Raw genomic sequence first — 17,118 nt, 5'->3', positions numbered from 1 at the left:
GGAAAAAGAACCAAGAAAATTGAGAAAATTTTTCAAAGAGTTCTTTTCAAAAAATTAAAAAATTAAAATAGTGAAAAAACTAATCAAGAAAATGGGGGAAAATCAAGGAAAGAAAGAGGGATGAAACCTCGGTAGAGATCACTGAAGTTCTTGGCGTGGGAGGCAAAGCGGCCGTAGGAAACGAAGAGGGAAGTGAAGAGGGAGGCATTGACGGGAAAGCCGAGGAGGACTGGCTCGCGGATGAGGTAACAGAGGCACGCCGGAACGCTCCAGGTGCCATCGACGGCGGCGAAGAAGTTAGCGCAGCAGCTTGTGGATGGCGGCGTCTTGCCGCCATCGGGAATCCTCCGCCACGGTCGGGAGGCATGGCGAGATCGCCACCAGCTCGTCTGTGCAGGGCATCGAAGAAAATGATACAGGAGGTGGAGGAGATGCCGATGGACGGAAGACGGAGAGGAGGATGATGAGAATGAGGAGAAGGAGGAGAAGGAGATGGGGTTTCGTCGCCATCAAGCTCGAGAGATTTCTTGGTGTTGACCGTAATGCCCTCGCTTTCGAGAACAATCACCGTTTTATATGTGACTGGTTAATTGTGTAATATTTTGTAACTTTATACCTTTTCTTTTTTTTCCTTCTTCAGATTTGATTGCTTTCCTTTCCCGCCTTTTAAAAATTTTATACCCTCATAAAATTGGGTAATTATATATATATATATATATAATATTTATTTTAACATATATATTTAAAATAAATAAAAAAACAAACAATTCACTGAAACAAATGAAACAATAAGAAAACAGTGAAAAAATACTATAGGATACATATTATGGACAACAATACTACTAATGAAATATTTAAAATCTAGTTCAATATGAAAGTTCCAAGTACTAGGAGTAATATAATGAAAGTAGCAGGTCAAATACTTGAGAGAATCACAAGCGTTGGTCGCCCAAAATTCATTATTAGATTTTGAAATAAGGTGAGTGTCGGTGGATATGGTGTCAGAAGCAGGGGTAATGTATGTGATGAAGAATCTGATCCTGGAATATTACTTGTTGTGGAAGCTAAAAAAATAAAGAGAAAACTAGGCACAGTATAATATTAATTAAATATTAATAAAGTTTTATAAATAACCTCTCCCAAATGCATTATTGATCGAAGAAAGAATGAAGAGTTAAGTCATCTTTTGTGTTACTACAATACCCATACGAGTTCCATGCAGGTCATATGCCGCCCGCATTAGTTTTCCCAAAACCTCTTGCGAGTCTCTTTGCAGCTGCTATAGTTCCTTGCGACAATTCTCTTTGCGAGTCTCAATAAAAAGGTAACTTGCCGCTACATGACCAACATGATAACCTACGTCAACAATGTCAATGCCAGTTTGGGCAACCTTTTCTGTGCCTACGTGCTAAGCAAAGAGTCAACCATCCACATCGCCATCATTGAACAAATCAAAGTGTCTCGCTACAAGAAAACAGGGTCATCAGGAATGAAAATTTCCGTCACTGAAAGATCAAATTCCATGGGGATGACTTTCACCGACGGAAATTTCCAATTTTCGTCGCTGGAAATTTCCGTGATGTTGAAGTATCAGTGATGGAATATTCCATCACTAAAAGTGTTTTTCATCTACGAAATTCTGTTACTAAAAGTGTTTATCACCCACGGAATTCTATCACTAATTGTTGTCATCAACAACGGAATTCCATCATTGAAAGTGCTTATCACCCATGAAATTCCATCACTTATTGTTATCATCACCAACGGAATTCCGTCACTGAAAGTTTTTATCACCCATGGAATTCCATCATTGATGGTTTTCATCACCAACGGAATTCCCTTACTGAAAATGTTTACCACCCACGGAATTCCGTCACTAAAGGTACTTATTACCAACGGAATTCCGTCACTAATTATTTTCATTATCCATAAAATTCCGTCTCTAATACTATTTTTTTAATTCATTTTCCCTGCTTTACTTCCTTGTATCACATATATATTACCATTGCTATTTCACAAATTGTTTATAATGTCTAAAATTATTTATTCATAAAAAAAACAAGTTTGACATTGTTTAAGACAAAACCTTCAATGTTTCGTCAAATTTAAAACATCATAAGAGAAGTCATATGTAAAATTAACCATAAAATGCCCAAGTTCTGTGAATCACTCTCTCAAACATTCAATCTTCACCATTAGTGGTTTCTTCTTCAAGGTCTTTGTCAATCGTTTCAATTTGACAAAATCCAACATTCCTAGAAAGTGTTGCAGGATTTAACATCTCAATAATGCGATACAAAAATGTCTTGATTTCATTTTGAAGATCCTCCAAGCTTTGTAGTTTATTCTTTATAGTCATACTTCTTCCCGTAGATTATCAACTTCAGTGGAAGAACGTGGAGCTTCAACAAGTGGACTACAAGCCAATGAATCGGAGCCTTCCCCAATAATAATGGGAAGAGAAATTAAATTTTTTCCACGTGGCGTGGCCCCGAATCCATACACGTGTACGCGTAGTCTCCATTCCTCCAATTACATCACACCAAGCTTGTGGGTCAAATTCAGGATGAGAAGATTCATCGACACCATATTTTTGGCTTATTGAAGAAGTATAAAATTCTTACAAAAACATAAAATTCTTATAAGTGGTAGATTTAAGATATAAAAGAATTGTTAATGCATTAGAAATAAAAATTGTATATTAATAATTTGAATATAATTATGAAACCAATTTACTTACACTCATGGATTTAGACTTGTTATCAACATAATCACCACGACCCTTCTCACGCTTGTGTGTGCGATTAAACACTTCTCCATATGTTGGCTCCTGATTTAATTGTGTTGCCTACACATAGATATAGAATAAATTACACAAAGAATTTATAATATCTAAACTAAAACAAACAAACAAACAAACAAACAAACAAATTCAAACAACTACAATAAAATCTAAGATGTTGACCAATTACAAATTTGAATTATTCTCTGACAATGCATGTATCCCGAGGCCATGAAACCCAAAGTGGTTGTAAGTTCATGTGAACACGATGGACCATTTGGTGTCATCAAAGTCAAGAGACTTAAAAGTATATCTCAGAAGGGCAGAGTCTAGAATGAAGGCCTTGGACATGACCGTAGATGAGGATGCCATAGTTAAGTTTACCGATTCCGAAATTTAAGATTATTATCATTTTTTATTCTTTTTTATTTTTTAAATTAATATTTTATTTGAAGAAAACCACATTAGCTAAATTAGTCAACAAATCTAACAACCCTAATGTTTTAGATTTAAATTTACCCAGTTTTAAAAGTGTAAAGATCTAATGTGACAAATCTGGAGTGTAAGAACCAAAAGAAAAGAGAAAGTAAATATAAAGACTATTTCATTGATTAAATCAATAATATATAATGGTTTCTTGTGGGAAAATGCAAATGCCTCTTAATTATTTGTTTATATATATATATATATATATATATATATATATATATATAATTTATTCTTTTTCATTTAACTTTGGAAGCAATTAAGCACACAAGTTTGAAAAACTAGAAGAATTTCTAACTAGAACAATTTCACACTTGAAAACACAAATATTTAAGATTTAAAATATTAATCCAAAATCTGTTATCTGAGTTTAAAATTGTAAAAATATTTTAACCTTTAAAGCAGTTTTAGCATGTCTTGGATTTTGAATACCCAATCCCCCATTAGTTTTCCCAAGAGTAGTAATGTTTCATCCCACCGAATGTAGGTCGCTAGGATTGGTACTCCCCTCCCCAAGAGGAAAGTCCTAGTTGCTTTGGATATTTGATCCAACATAGGGACAAGGATGGCAACACAAGCTAGTTGGTAGTTTACTGACGAACTCCAGATGAAGGTGTAAATTATGCAAATATATCAACATGCAAGTATGCAAAGAATACTACAATTGGACTATAATACCGTAAGTGTATGGGTTATCAAGTAATATCTCATGGGTGAGCACGAGAGTCGTATTTCTCTAGAAACAACGAGAGGCTCCTATTACTTCCTTTTTACTTAATCAATAGCCTAAACGTTTATGTTCTTTCTTTAGTTTACTTGTACAACACTATTGAACAATACAATTGGAGACGTTGTTAAGCACATCTGGAAGCGTTAGGAGCATTGTTGGAGATTTGCAGTATGTAACCATAACCCAGGCAAATGTGTCTTTTGCTATTAATAGGGTGTGTCAATTCATGCAGGTTCCAACAACATAGCACCAGGCTGCTGTAAAACGCATTCTACGCTATCTCAAGTACTCCAAGGGAGCTGCAATGGAAATACATCACTCAACATCAACCCATCTTAGTGTCTTTTCAGACGCCGATTAGGTCAGTTGCTTCAACGATCGCAGGTCAACTGCAGGTTTTGCCGTCTACCTCGGCAGTAAACTAATCTCTTGGATCAGTCGCAAGAAAGCCATGGTGTCCCACTCTAGTACCGAGTCTGAATATAAGGCCCTAGCTAATGCGACAACTGAACTTATTTGGTTTAATCCATACTAGGAGAATTGGGAATATCACAGATGAGAGCATCAAGTTTGTGGTGTGATAATTTAAAGGCAACATATCTCTTTGTCAATCCTATTTTTCATGCTAGAACAAAGCATATCGAGATAGATTACCATTTTGTGCAAGAAAGGGTTGTGCGCAAGATACCTGAGATACGGTTTATTTCATCCAAAGATCAAAATTACAGACATCTTTAACAAGCCCTGCCTGTCCTAGCTCTGTCCAGACTACAGCGAAATATCAACATTGTTCTGCCTGCTGAGATTGAGGGAGGATGATAAAATACATGTGTTTGAGTATTGTATGTGTAACGTGTTATGTTTTACAGGGTCTTCAGGCCTTGCTATGTACACAGGAAGTAGTGCGTGTGTGGCGCATGATTAGCACATCATGGAATCTTTGTATTGTTACGATCCCATTTTTTAAGATCTATTGTTGCATATTCAGCAATGATATATAGACGAAACCTGAATACTGAGTTTAGTGTGGGTTCCTTCTCCAATCATCTTCCTATAGTTTTTCTTTATACATCACTTGGAGTTACTGGTTTCTAAAACATGGCTTCTTTGATCTCTTCCATTGCTGTTGATGATGATGTGGTATGTCTAACTCCCAAAGAGATGGTGGTGGTTGAGGGGAGATGATCTAGTGGTATAAGAGAGACGCCTTTGAACTACTACTATTGTGGAGAATATTGATGATGTATAGGTTTGAATTTATACTATATGAAGTGAAATTTGGTTGTAGGGAGAAAAAATGACAAGGGGTGTGGAGAGAAAGGGTAGAAGAAGGGACGGCTATAGCTTGGCTCAACAGCAGGATGGAAACAAAAGCTTAAAACAAAGCTTCATGAATTCCCCAGTTTACATTGAGAAGCTAAAAGATTTCCTTGAATCCCCTCCCCCTTACAAAGAGTTTAGTACTCTAAACTCACACCTAATCATAACAAAAAAGGCTACCCTCCAAAGTGAGGGGATTAAGCAAAACCTAGATTATGATCAAGTAGAAGGACAACCGATGACCACCAAAAACAAGAAGTGAAGTAGTAAGACATATCTAGAGGTTACCTCTTAGAATGCTGACACTAAACATAAGTTAGAAATCTGTCTCCTTGCGTCCCTTAGTAACCCCAATCTGATGATTATTAAATTATACTACTACTATGCTTAAATTTTCCTTACTGGTAAGTTGTCACCAATTGTCAAATTTAAAACCTCAAACATACTATCCCCATTTATATATCATCATCATCCTCATCATCTTAATAATCAAAGACCCAATTTTGCAACTATCAAGCATTTTAAGATAACCTCATAAAAATGATGACTTGACAAATAAAAGACCACTCATTTAAGTGATGTCGTCGATCGCATCTCGTGAACATAGAAAGAACCCTCAAAATTATTAGAATGGATCTAACTAAAGCAGGTCCTAAAATATCAAAACGGTCTCAAATTCTTCATCAATTGAAAACCATATTTCTAATAAAATTAGCCAAAGTCATTTCTCAAATACTTCACTAAATTAATGGTAAAAGACAATTCCTCAAATTAAAACAAGTTTACAATATCTGCCATACATCAAGCTCAAGCCTTAACAAAAACAAATATCCCTGCCTTACGAGCACCATTACTGTAATAATTTAATAATTACCTTAACGATCAAGTATCCGACAAAATTAAAATTTTCTTGAATTTTCCACAAGCAAATGTTTTGAATCTACACATCAATGACTACATAAGATTAATTAATTCCACTTGAACATCACCGCACGAATCCTATCATAATCAAGATGAAATACTAGTAATAGGCTCATTTTACCTTCTCAAGATGATTCTCCAATGATTATCAATTATTAAATGAAGACATTGCAACAACATGGCACTCAGAATTATTCTTAGTATCAAGGAGGATAAGAATATCATCAAAATATAAGAAATGTTGTTCCTCAAAAATTCTAAAGCATATCTTGCCACCCAAAGCTCAAATCAATACTCCAATAATTAAACAAGGGCCAAGGACAAGCACAAATTTTCTTCACAAACTATTTTGGCATTCAGAGATGTCAATGAAACACACCAGACTAACAAGTAGTGTACCACCTTCTGGAATTTAGAACATTGAAGAAAAATGGGTCAAAATGTACAAATGATGTCCATAAGACGATAACATTGTATTGTAACTCAACAACAAGATGACAACAAAAGCTTAAAACAAAGCTTCATGAATTCCCGGGTTTACATAATCACAGGACTTGCACAACCGTGTTGGTCCAGCCGTGTTGAGACACGACTGTGTTCAGTGCGGTGTTTAAGTGCAAGTGAAATCACAGCAATTGAAACATGGGCGTGTCCATGTCCTGCTAGGACGTGTTTACGAAAACACCGTTATAGAACATGGGCGTGTTTATGTCTTGCAAGGGCGTGCTTGGTGCATTTGGACTTGGTGTGACAAGAAATTTTTCTCTATTATTCTCAAGTGTATGATTTAATGTTAGTCAGTGGGATTTGCATCACATTTTACGTTTTGATAACCACTCGAGCTGTTAATACAGTAACAGTCAGTGTATTGAGTAGAAGGGGGCACAGGCGATTTTTTGGCCCGGCAATAACCGTCGGGTCGCCGGGCCACCAACCCGTAGCCAGCCCGCACTGTAGCGGGCCCCGGTTATGGGTTGGGTTGTCTCCAACCCGGCGGGTCACCGTTGGGTTGAATTGGCCAACCAGATTTTTTTTCATATTTTAATTTTTTTAAAATTTTATTATAAAACCAAAATATGGGCTTGGAAATATAGAACTCACAACCTTTTATATAGACTCCCAAAGCTCAAACCAACCCACCTATAGACGGTTATTATTTTGTTGTTACCAAATATTATTATAAGCAAGCTTGTCTTCTTTTATATTTAATATTCAACAAGAACAAAATTATTTATACTGAAAATTAGTATTATAAAAACCACCATATTTTTAATGGTGTAAAATAATATAAACATGTTAATTTAAAATTATAATTCTTTCTGTAATACTTTTATGTATTTTTTTACGTTGAATTTATAAAATTTTGTGTACTTTTAACATGTTATTAACGTGAAATTATAATATTTTTTGAAATATTTATTAATAAATAATTAACTTAAATTTTTATTAAATTGATAAGAAATTTTTTACTACAACGTAATTTTCAAAAAATTCTTTCAGTTATAAGTTTTTTTTTATCCATCTTCATTTAGCAATTTATTTTAAAAAAAGAAATTTAAATTAGGATAAAAATATTCATTATGAGATAATTGCAACAATTCTATCATTATAAAAACCATTAATCTTTTAAAAGTTTACAATATATATCATTTCCATATTTAACATTTTTTTATGAAAAATAATTATTATTTAGTAAAATCTCATCAATTGGGTGAGTGATTTATTTTAATCAAATCAATGATTTTTAAAAATATTTTAATTTAATCATATATCAACAAATATATAGTTTTGAAAACATTGTTAAAAAAATTAAATAATAAGTATTTAAGAACAAAATAAATTATAAGGGAGTTTGTAGTTGTTACGATTTAATTCAAATTATGTTGAATATTTTTTATTTTAAAAATTTATATATGATTTTGTTTGGGGAAAAAATCAACAAATGTAACAGACAAGATTCGAACAATAGACAATGAATGAATTATAACAACACCAACCAAATCAATCTAACCATAGCTTGTTTATTGATAGTTATTTTTTACTAATAATATAAAAAATAAATAAGGCATGCTAAGTTAGTCCCACATCATCTAGCACATGAAAGTGAATATGGTAATCACCTATAAAATAACCATAGCCAACACATTCTTTTGATAAATTGCTTTTAAGAATTTTAGTTAATTTTTAAATCAAAATTTATAATTTATTATTTTAAAAAAATAAAATAAAAAATATTAAAACCCGGCCTGCCCAGCTAGTTTTGGAATATGGTCCGGGCCGGGTCCAGGTCACAATAGAGTGACCCGTGAACCGACGGGTGTGCCGAGCCAAACTGGCTCGGTAGGTAGGCATTGTAGGACGGGCCGGTTCCGGGTCAGGCTTTGGCCAACCTGAACCAGGACGGCTCGGTTAACCGGTCCGTGCCAGCCTCTCGACTATTGAGTTTGCAAATTTGTAACCATTTTCTGTAGATCTGGCAAGTCTTTAGCAACTGCTTGAAGTTAAGTAGGAAAGCAACAACCAAACTTAATAAATGAAATTTACTGTCCATGTACATTTTTGTCTAACTACAAACTACAAGAACAAACGGTAAAGAAAAATTCATGCTTTCCATTAAAAAAAATAGTGTCTGTGTACATTTCTATTCACCAAAAATCCATCACGAACATTTCTTTTCTACTCTGACCATGGACTGTTTTTCTATTCCTCACGAGCGGAATGTTGCAATATATGTTTTGACTACACTCAATTCAGTATTATTAAACTTCCCCACCTCCTTTGAAGAATTTGTTTTATACTATAAAAGTGCATTGTATTCTTTTGTGAAAAATCCAGCCACTTATCAAAGATCATACCACGGTAGCGTGCTTCCTTAAAATCATCTCCCAACATAGCGTTGTGCACTATAAGCCACTCGAATTCTGATGGGCCACTGCACTGCCTCACACAAATACCCATTTTTTTCTTCCCTTTTCCAATTCACAATCAACGATAGTGTTTCATCTTGCCAAGTAGCAGTCGCACTCTATGTAGAGGCAGACATTTCCGATGGCACATCACTGGGTAAATCTACAGTTTCTAATCTCTTTGTAACTATTTTGAAAAAAATAGTTTATGTTCTCCTGAATATCCAAGTTCAAGCCAGTAAATGACTCCATTTACAAGAACAACATCGCTTGTTGATGCTTTGATACAACTGGGATAGAATTCACCAATGTGTTCCCATTCATGTGTAGATGTGTAATTCCTGAAGTCCAAAGCTAATGTAAAAGACTCTTCTTCATATTGGTATCTTAAAAACAGTGCCCATCCTTTCTTCCCTTTTCTAATTCACAATCAAAGATAGTGTTTCATCTTGCCAGCAGCAATCGCCAACTGTGTAGAGGCAGACATTTTCGTCGGCACATCTCTGGCTAAATCTACAGTTTCTAATCACTTTGTAACTATATTGAAAGAAAATAGTTTATGCTCTCCTGAATATCCAAGTCCAAAACAATAAATGACTCTATTTACAAGAACAACATCTCTGGTCGATACTTTGATACAACTGGGATAGAATTCACCAATGTGTTCCCATTCATGTGTAAATGCATACTTCCTGAAGTCCAAAGCTAATTTGAAAGACTCTTCTTCGTATTGGTATTCCGAAAATAGTGCTCATTCTTTCTTCCCTTTTCAAATTCATAATCAATGATAGTGTTTCATCTTACAAAGCAGTAATCACACTCAGTGTAGAAGCAAATATGTCTGTTGGCACATCTCTGGGTAAATCTACAATTTCTAATCTCTTTGTAACTATACTGAAAGAAAATAGTTTATGTTCTCATGATTATCCAAGTATAAGCCAGTAAATGACTCCATTTACAAGAACAACATCTCTGCTCGATGCTTTGATACAACTGGGATATAATTCACCAATGTGTTCCCATTCATGTGTAGATATGTATTTCCTGAAGTCCAAAGCTAATTTGAAAGACTCTTTTTCGTATTGGTATTATAAAAATAGTACCCATTCTTTCTTCTCTTTTCTAATTCACAATCAATGATAGTGTTTCATCTTACCAAGCAGCAATCACACCCTGTGTAGAGGCAGATATTTTTGTTTTCATATATCTGGGTAAATCTTCAGTTTCTAATCTCTTTGTAACTATGTTGAGAGAAAATAGTTTATGCTCTCCTGAATATACATGTCCAAGCCAGTAAATGACTCCATTTACAAGAACAACATCTCTGGTCGATGCTTTGATATAACTGGGATAGAATTCACTAATGTGTTTCAATTCATGTGTAGATGTGTACTTCGTAAAGTCCAAAGATAATTTGAAAGACTCTTCTTCGTATTGGTATTATGAAAATAGTGCCCATTTTTTCTTCACTTTTCTAATTCATAATCAACGATAGTGTTTCATCTTGCCAGCAGCAATCGCCAACTGTGTAGAGGCAGACATTTTCGTTGGCACATTTCTGGCTAAATCTACAGTTTCTAATCACTTTGTAACTATATTGAAAGAAAATAGTTTATGCTCTCCTGGATATCCAAGTCCAAGCCAGTAAATGACTCCATTTACAAGAACAACATCTTTGGTCGATGCTTTGATACAACTGGGATAGAATTCAATAATGTGTTCCCATTCTTGTGTAGATGTATACTTCTTGAAGTCCAAAGCTAATTTAAAAGACGCTTCTTTGTATTGGTATTATGAAAACAGTGCCCATTCTTTCTTCCCTTTTCTAATTTACAATCAACGATAGAATTTCATCTTGCAAAGCATCAATCGCACTCTGTATAGAGGCAGACATTTCCATTAGCACATCTCAGCGTAAGCCTTTAGTTTCTAATCACTTTGTAACTATATTGAAAGAAAATAGTTTATACTCTCCTGAATATCCAAGTCCAAGCCAGTAAATGACTCAATTTACAAGAACAACATCTCTGGTCGATGCTTTGATACAAATGGGATAGAATTCACCAATGTGTTCCCATTCATGTGTACATGCGTACTTCCTGAAGTCCAAACCTAATTTGAAAGACTCTTCTTCGTATTTGTATTATGAAAACAGTGGTCATTCTTTCTTCCTTTTTCTAATTCACAATCAACGATAGTCTTTCATCTTGCCAGCAGCAATCACCAACTGTGTAGAGCCAGACATTTCCGTTGGCACATCTCTGGGTAAATCTACAATTTCTAATCTCTTTATAACTATATTGAAAGAAAATGGTTTATACTCTCTTGAATATCCAAGTCCAAGACAGTAAATGGCTCTATTTACAAGAACATCATCTCTGCTCGATGTTTTGATACAACTGGGATAGAATTTACTAATGTGTTCAAATTCATGTGTAGATGTGTACTTCCTGAAGTCCAAAGCTAATTTAAAAGACTCTTCTTCGTATTGGTATTATGAAAATAGTGCCCATTCTTTCTTCCCTTTCTAATTCACAATCGACGATTGTGTTTCATCTTGGTAAGCAACAATCACACTCTGTGTAGAGGCAGACATTTCCGTTGGCACATCTCTCGGTAAGTGAATAGTTTCTAATCACTTTGTAACTATACTGAAAGAAAATAGTTTATGCTCTCCTGAATATCCAAATCCAAGCCAGAAAATGATTGTATTTACAAGAACAACATCTCTGGTCGATGCTTTGATAAAGCAAGGATAGAATTCACTAATGTATTTCCATTCATATGTAGATGTATACTTCATCAAGTCCAAATCTAATTTAAAAGACTCTTCTTCGTATTGGTATTATGAAAACAGTGCCCATTCTTTCTTCCCTTTTCCAATTCACAATCAACGATAGTGTTTCAACTTGCCAAGCAGCAATCGCACTTTGTGTAGAGGCAAACATTACTGTTGGCACATTTTTTTGTAAATGTACAATTTCTAATCTATTTGTAACTATATTGAAAGAAAATAGTTTATTCTCTCCTGAATATCCAAGTCCAAGTCAGTAAATAACTCCATTTACAAGAACAGCATCCCTGGTCGATGCTTTGATACAACTAGAATAGAATTCACTAATATTTTCCCATTTATGTGTAGATGTGTACTTCTAGAAGTCCAAAGCTAATTTGAAAGACTTTTCTTCGTATTGGTATTCTCAAAACAGTGCCATTTTTTCTTCCCTTTTCTAATTCACAATCAATGATAGTGTTTCATCTTGCGAAGCAGCAATCACACTCTGTATAGAGGCAGACATTTCCGTTGGCATATCTTTGGGTAAATCTACAGTTTCTAATCTCTTTTAACTATATTGAAAGAAAATAGTTTATGCTTTCCTGAATATCCAAGTCCAAGCCAGTAAATGACTCCATTTGCAAGAACAACAACTCTGGTCGATGCTTTGATACAACTGGGATAGAATTGACTAATTTGTTCGCATTCATGTGTAGATGTGTACTTTCTGAAGTCCAAAGCTAATTTGAAAGACTCTTCTTCGTATTGGTATTCAGAAAACACTGCCCATTCTTTCTTCCCTTTTCTAATTCACAATCAATGATAGTGTTTCATCTTGCGAAGCAGCAATCGCATTCTGTGTAGAGGCAGACATTTCCGTTGGCACATCTCTAGGTAAATCTATAGTTTCTAATCTCTTTGTAACTATATTGAAAGAAAATAGTTTATGCTCACCTGAATATCCAAGTGCAAGCCAGTAAATGACTCCATTCACAAGAACAGCATATCTAGTCGATGCTTTGATACATCTGGAATAGAAGTCACCAATGTGTTCTTATTCATGTGTACATGTGTACTTCATGAATTCCAAAGCTTATTTAAAAGACTCTTCTTTATATTGGTATTCTGAAAATAGGCATATGATCTCATACACTTTGGCAGTAATTGTATGCAGAAACAAAGCTAGCTTCTTATTGGTGTCCCGCAGCTTGTTTACTGGAGAGGACGAAATCATACACATTAGCTTTGGTCAAGGGGTTGAACACCCTTAACTCCTTAGACTTATTGTGGTAGACAATCAATCCATTCTGAGAGTCCAATACTTTGTCGACATCTTCCCTCATGAATTGCCAAGCATCTATTTGCAGACCAAAGGTATCGTTCACAGGTATGATATGAAGCATTGAAGGCCCGCCGGTTTTGGAATATGGTCTTGGCCAGGTCCAGGTAACTCTAGAGTGACCCGTGAACCAGCGAGTGTACCGAGGAAAACTGGCCAGGCAGGTAGGCACCGTAGGATGGGCCGGTTCCGAGTCCGCCTTTGGCCAACCCAGACCCAGCGGGCCAGGTTAATAGGCCCGTGCCCACCTTTAGTCTATTAACTTTGCAAATTTGTAACCATTTTTTGTAGATCTGGTAAGTCTTTAGCAATTGTTTGAAGTTATTAAGTAGGAAAGCAACAACCAAACTTAATAAAAGAAATTTGTTGTCCATGTATATTTTTGTCTAACTACTAACTACAAGAACAAACGGTAAAGAAAAATTCATGCTTTCCATTAAGAAAAATAGTGTATGTGTACATTTCAATTCACCGAAAAACCATCACGAACATTTTATTTCTGCTCTGGCCATGGACAATTCTTTCATTTCTCACGAGTAGAATGTTGCAATAAATGTTTTGACTATACTCAATTTAGTATTAGTAAACTTTCCCACCTTCTTTGAAGAATTTGTTTTAAAACTATAAAAGTGTATACTATTCTTTTGTAAAAATCCAGCCACTTATCAAAGATCATACCACGGTATCTTGCTTCCTTAAAATCATCTCCCAGAATACCGTTGTGCACTATAAGCCACCCGAATTCTGATAGGCCACCTTATTGCCTCACCCAAATGCCCATTCTTTCTTCCCTTTTCTAATTCACAATCAACAATAGTGTTTCATTTTCCCAACAACAATCGCCAACTGTGTAGAGGCAGACATTTCAGTTGGCAAATCTCTGGATAAATCTACAGTTTCTAATCCCTTTGTAACTATATTGAACGAAAATAGTTTATGCTCTCCTGAATATCCAAGTCCAAGACAGTAAATGACTCCATTTACAAGAACAACATCTCTGGTCGATGCTTTGATACAACTGGGATAGAATTCACCAATGTGTTCCCATTCATGTGATGAGTACTTTCTCAAGTCCAAAGCTAATTTGAAAGACTCTTCTTCGTATTGGTATTCTGAAAACAATGCCCATTTTTTCTTCCCTTTTCTAATTCACAATCAACGATAGTGTTTCATCTTACCAAGCAACAATCGCAAATTGTGTAGAGGCAGACATTTCCGTTGGCACATCTCTGGGTAAATCTATAGTTTCTAATCTGTTTGTAACTATATTGAAAGAAAATAGTTTAAGCTCTCCTGAATATCCAAGTCCAAGCCATTATATGACTCCATTTACAAGAACAGTATCTCTAGACTATGCTTTGATACAACTGGGATACAATTCACCAATGTGTTCCCATTCATGTGTAGATGTGTAATTCCTGAAGTCCAAAGCTAATAAAAGACTCTTCTACGTATTGGTTTTCTGAAAACAGGTATATGATCTCATACACTTTAGCAGTAATTGTATGCAGAAACAAAGCTAGCTTCTTATTGGTGTCCTGCAACTTGTTTCCTGGAGGGGACGAAATCATACAAATTAGATTTGGTCACGGGGTTGAACACCCTTAAATCCTTAGACTTACTGTGGTAGACAATCAATCCATTCTTAGAGTCCAATACTTTGTCAACATCTTCCCTCACGAATTGCCAAGCATCCATTTGCAGACCAAAGGTTTCGCCCACAAGCATGATATGAAGCATTGAAGGCCCGCCGGTTTTGGAATATATTCTGAGCCAGGTCCAAGTCACTCTAGAGTGACCCGTGAACCAGCGGTTGTCCTGAGCCAAACTGGTTGGGCGGGTAGTCACTTTAGGACGGGCCGGTTCCGAGTCCGCCTTTGGCCAACCCGGACTCGGAGTGCTCGGTTAACCGGCCCGTACCTGCATCTAGACTATTGAGTTTGCAAATTTGTAACCATTTTATGTAGATCTTGCAAGTCTTTAGCAACTGCTTGAAGTTAAGTAGGAAAGAAACAACCAAACTTAATAAAAGAAATTTACTGTCCATGTACATTTCCGTCTAACTACAAGCTACAAGCTACAAGTACAAACGATAAAGAAAAATTCATGCTTTCCATTAAGAAAAATTGTGTCTGTGTATAAATCTATTCAGCGAAAAACCATCACGAACATTACTTTTCTGCTATGACCATGGACTGTTCTTCCATTCCTCACGAGCGGAATGTTGCAAATATGTTTTAACAACACTCAATTCAGTATTATTAAACTTTCAGACCTCCTTCGAAGAATTTGTTTTAAAACTATAAAAGTGCATCATATTCTTTTGTGAAAAATCCAGCCACTTATCAAAGATCATACCACGGTAGCATGCTTCCTTAAAATTATCTCCCAGGTTAGCGTTGTGCACTATAAGCCACTTGAATTCTGATGGGCCGCTGCACTGCCTGACCCAAATGCCCATTCTTTCTTCCCTTTTTCAATTCACAATCAACGATAGTGTTTCAACTTGCCAAGCAGTAATCACACTCTGTGTAGAGGTAGTCATTTTTGTTGGCACATCTCTGGGTAAATCTACAGTTTCTAATCTCTTTGTAACTATATTGAAAGAAAATAGTTTATTCTCTCCTGAATATCCAAGTCCAAGTCAGTAAATGACTCCATTTACAAGAACAACATCTCTAGTCGATGCTTTGATACAATTGGTGTAGAATTCACAAATGTGTTCCTATTCATGTGTAGATGTGTACTTCCTAAAGTCCAAAGCTAATTTAAAAGAATCTTCATTGTATTGGTATTATGAAAACAGTGCCCATTCTTTCTTCCCTCTTCTAATTCACAATCAACGATAGTGTTTCATCTTACCAAGCAGCAATCGCTAATTGTGTAGAGGCAGATATTTCCGTTGGAACATCTCTGGGTAAATCTACAGTTTTTAATCACTTTGTAACTATATTGAAAGAAAACAGGTTATGCTCTCCTGAATATCTAAGTCCAAGCCAGTAAATGACTCCATTTACAAGAACAACATCTCTGGTCGATGCTTTGATACAACTGGGATAGAATTTGCCAATGTGTTTCTATTCATGTGTAGATGTGTACTTCCTAAAGTCCAAAGCTAATTTGAAAGACTCTTCTTCGTATTGGTATTATGAAAATAGTGTCCATTCTTTCTTCTCTTTTCTAATTCACAATCAATGATAGTGGTTCATTTTATCAAGCACCAATCGCACTCTGTGTAGAGGCAGATATTTCCGTTGGCACATCTCTGGATAAATCTCCAGTTTCTAATCTCTTTGTAACTATATTGAGAGAAAATAGTTTATGCTCTCCTGAATATCCAAGTCCAAGCCAGTAAATGACTCCATTTATAAGAACTGCATCTCTGGTTGATGCTTTGATACAACTGGAATAGAATTCACCAATGTGTTCACATTCATTTGTAGATGTGTACTTCCTGAAGTCCAAAGCTAATTTGAAAGATTGTTCTTCGTATTGGTATTCTGAAAACAGTGCCTATTCTTTCTTACCTTTTCTAATTCATAATCAACAATAGTGTTTCATCTTGCCAGAAGCAATCGCCAACTATGTAGAGGCAGACATTTCCATTGGCACATCTCTGGGTAAATCTATAGTTTCTATTCTCTTTGTAACTATATTGAAAAAAATAGTTTATACTCTCCTGAATATCGAAGTCCAAGCAAGTAAATGACTCCATTTACAAGAACAACATCTCTGGTCAATGCTTTGATACAACTGGGTTAGAATTCAGTAATGTGTTCCCATTCTTGTGTAGATGTGTACTTCCTGAAGTCCAAAGCTAATTTAAAAGACTCTTGTTCGTATTGGTATTATGAAAAT

This window comes from Dioscorea cayenensis, unplaced genomic scaffold (genome assembly GCF_009730915.1).
Source record: "Dioscorea cayenensis subsp. rotundata cultivar TDr96_F1 unplaced genomic scaffold, TDr96_F1_v2_PseudoChromosome.rev07_lg8_w22 25.fasta BLBR01001308.1, whole genome shotgun sequence".
Classification (NCBI taxonomy): domain Eukaryota; kingdom Viridiplantae; phylum Streptophyta; class Magnoliopsida; order Dioscoreales; family Dioscoreaceae; genus Dioscorea; species Dioscorea cayenensis.
The sequence above is the reverse complement of the archived record's forward strand: the minus strand, read 5'-3'. Positions refer to the sequence as shown.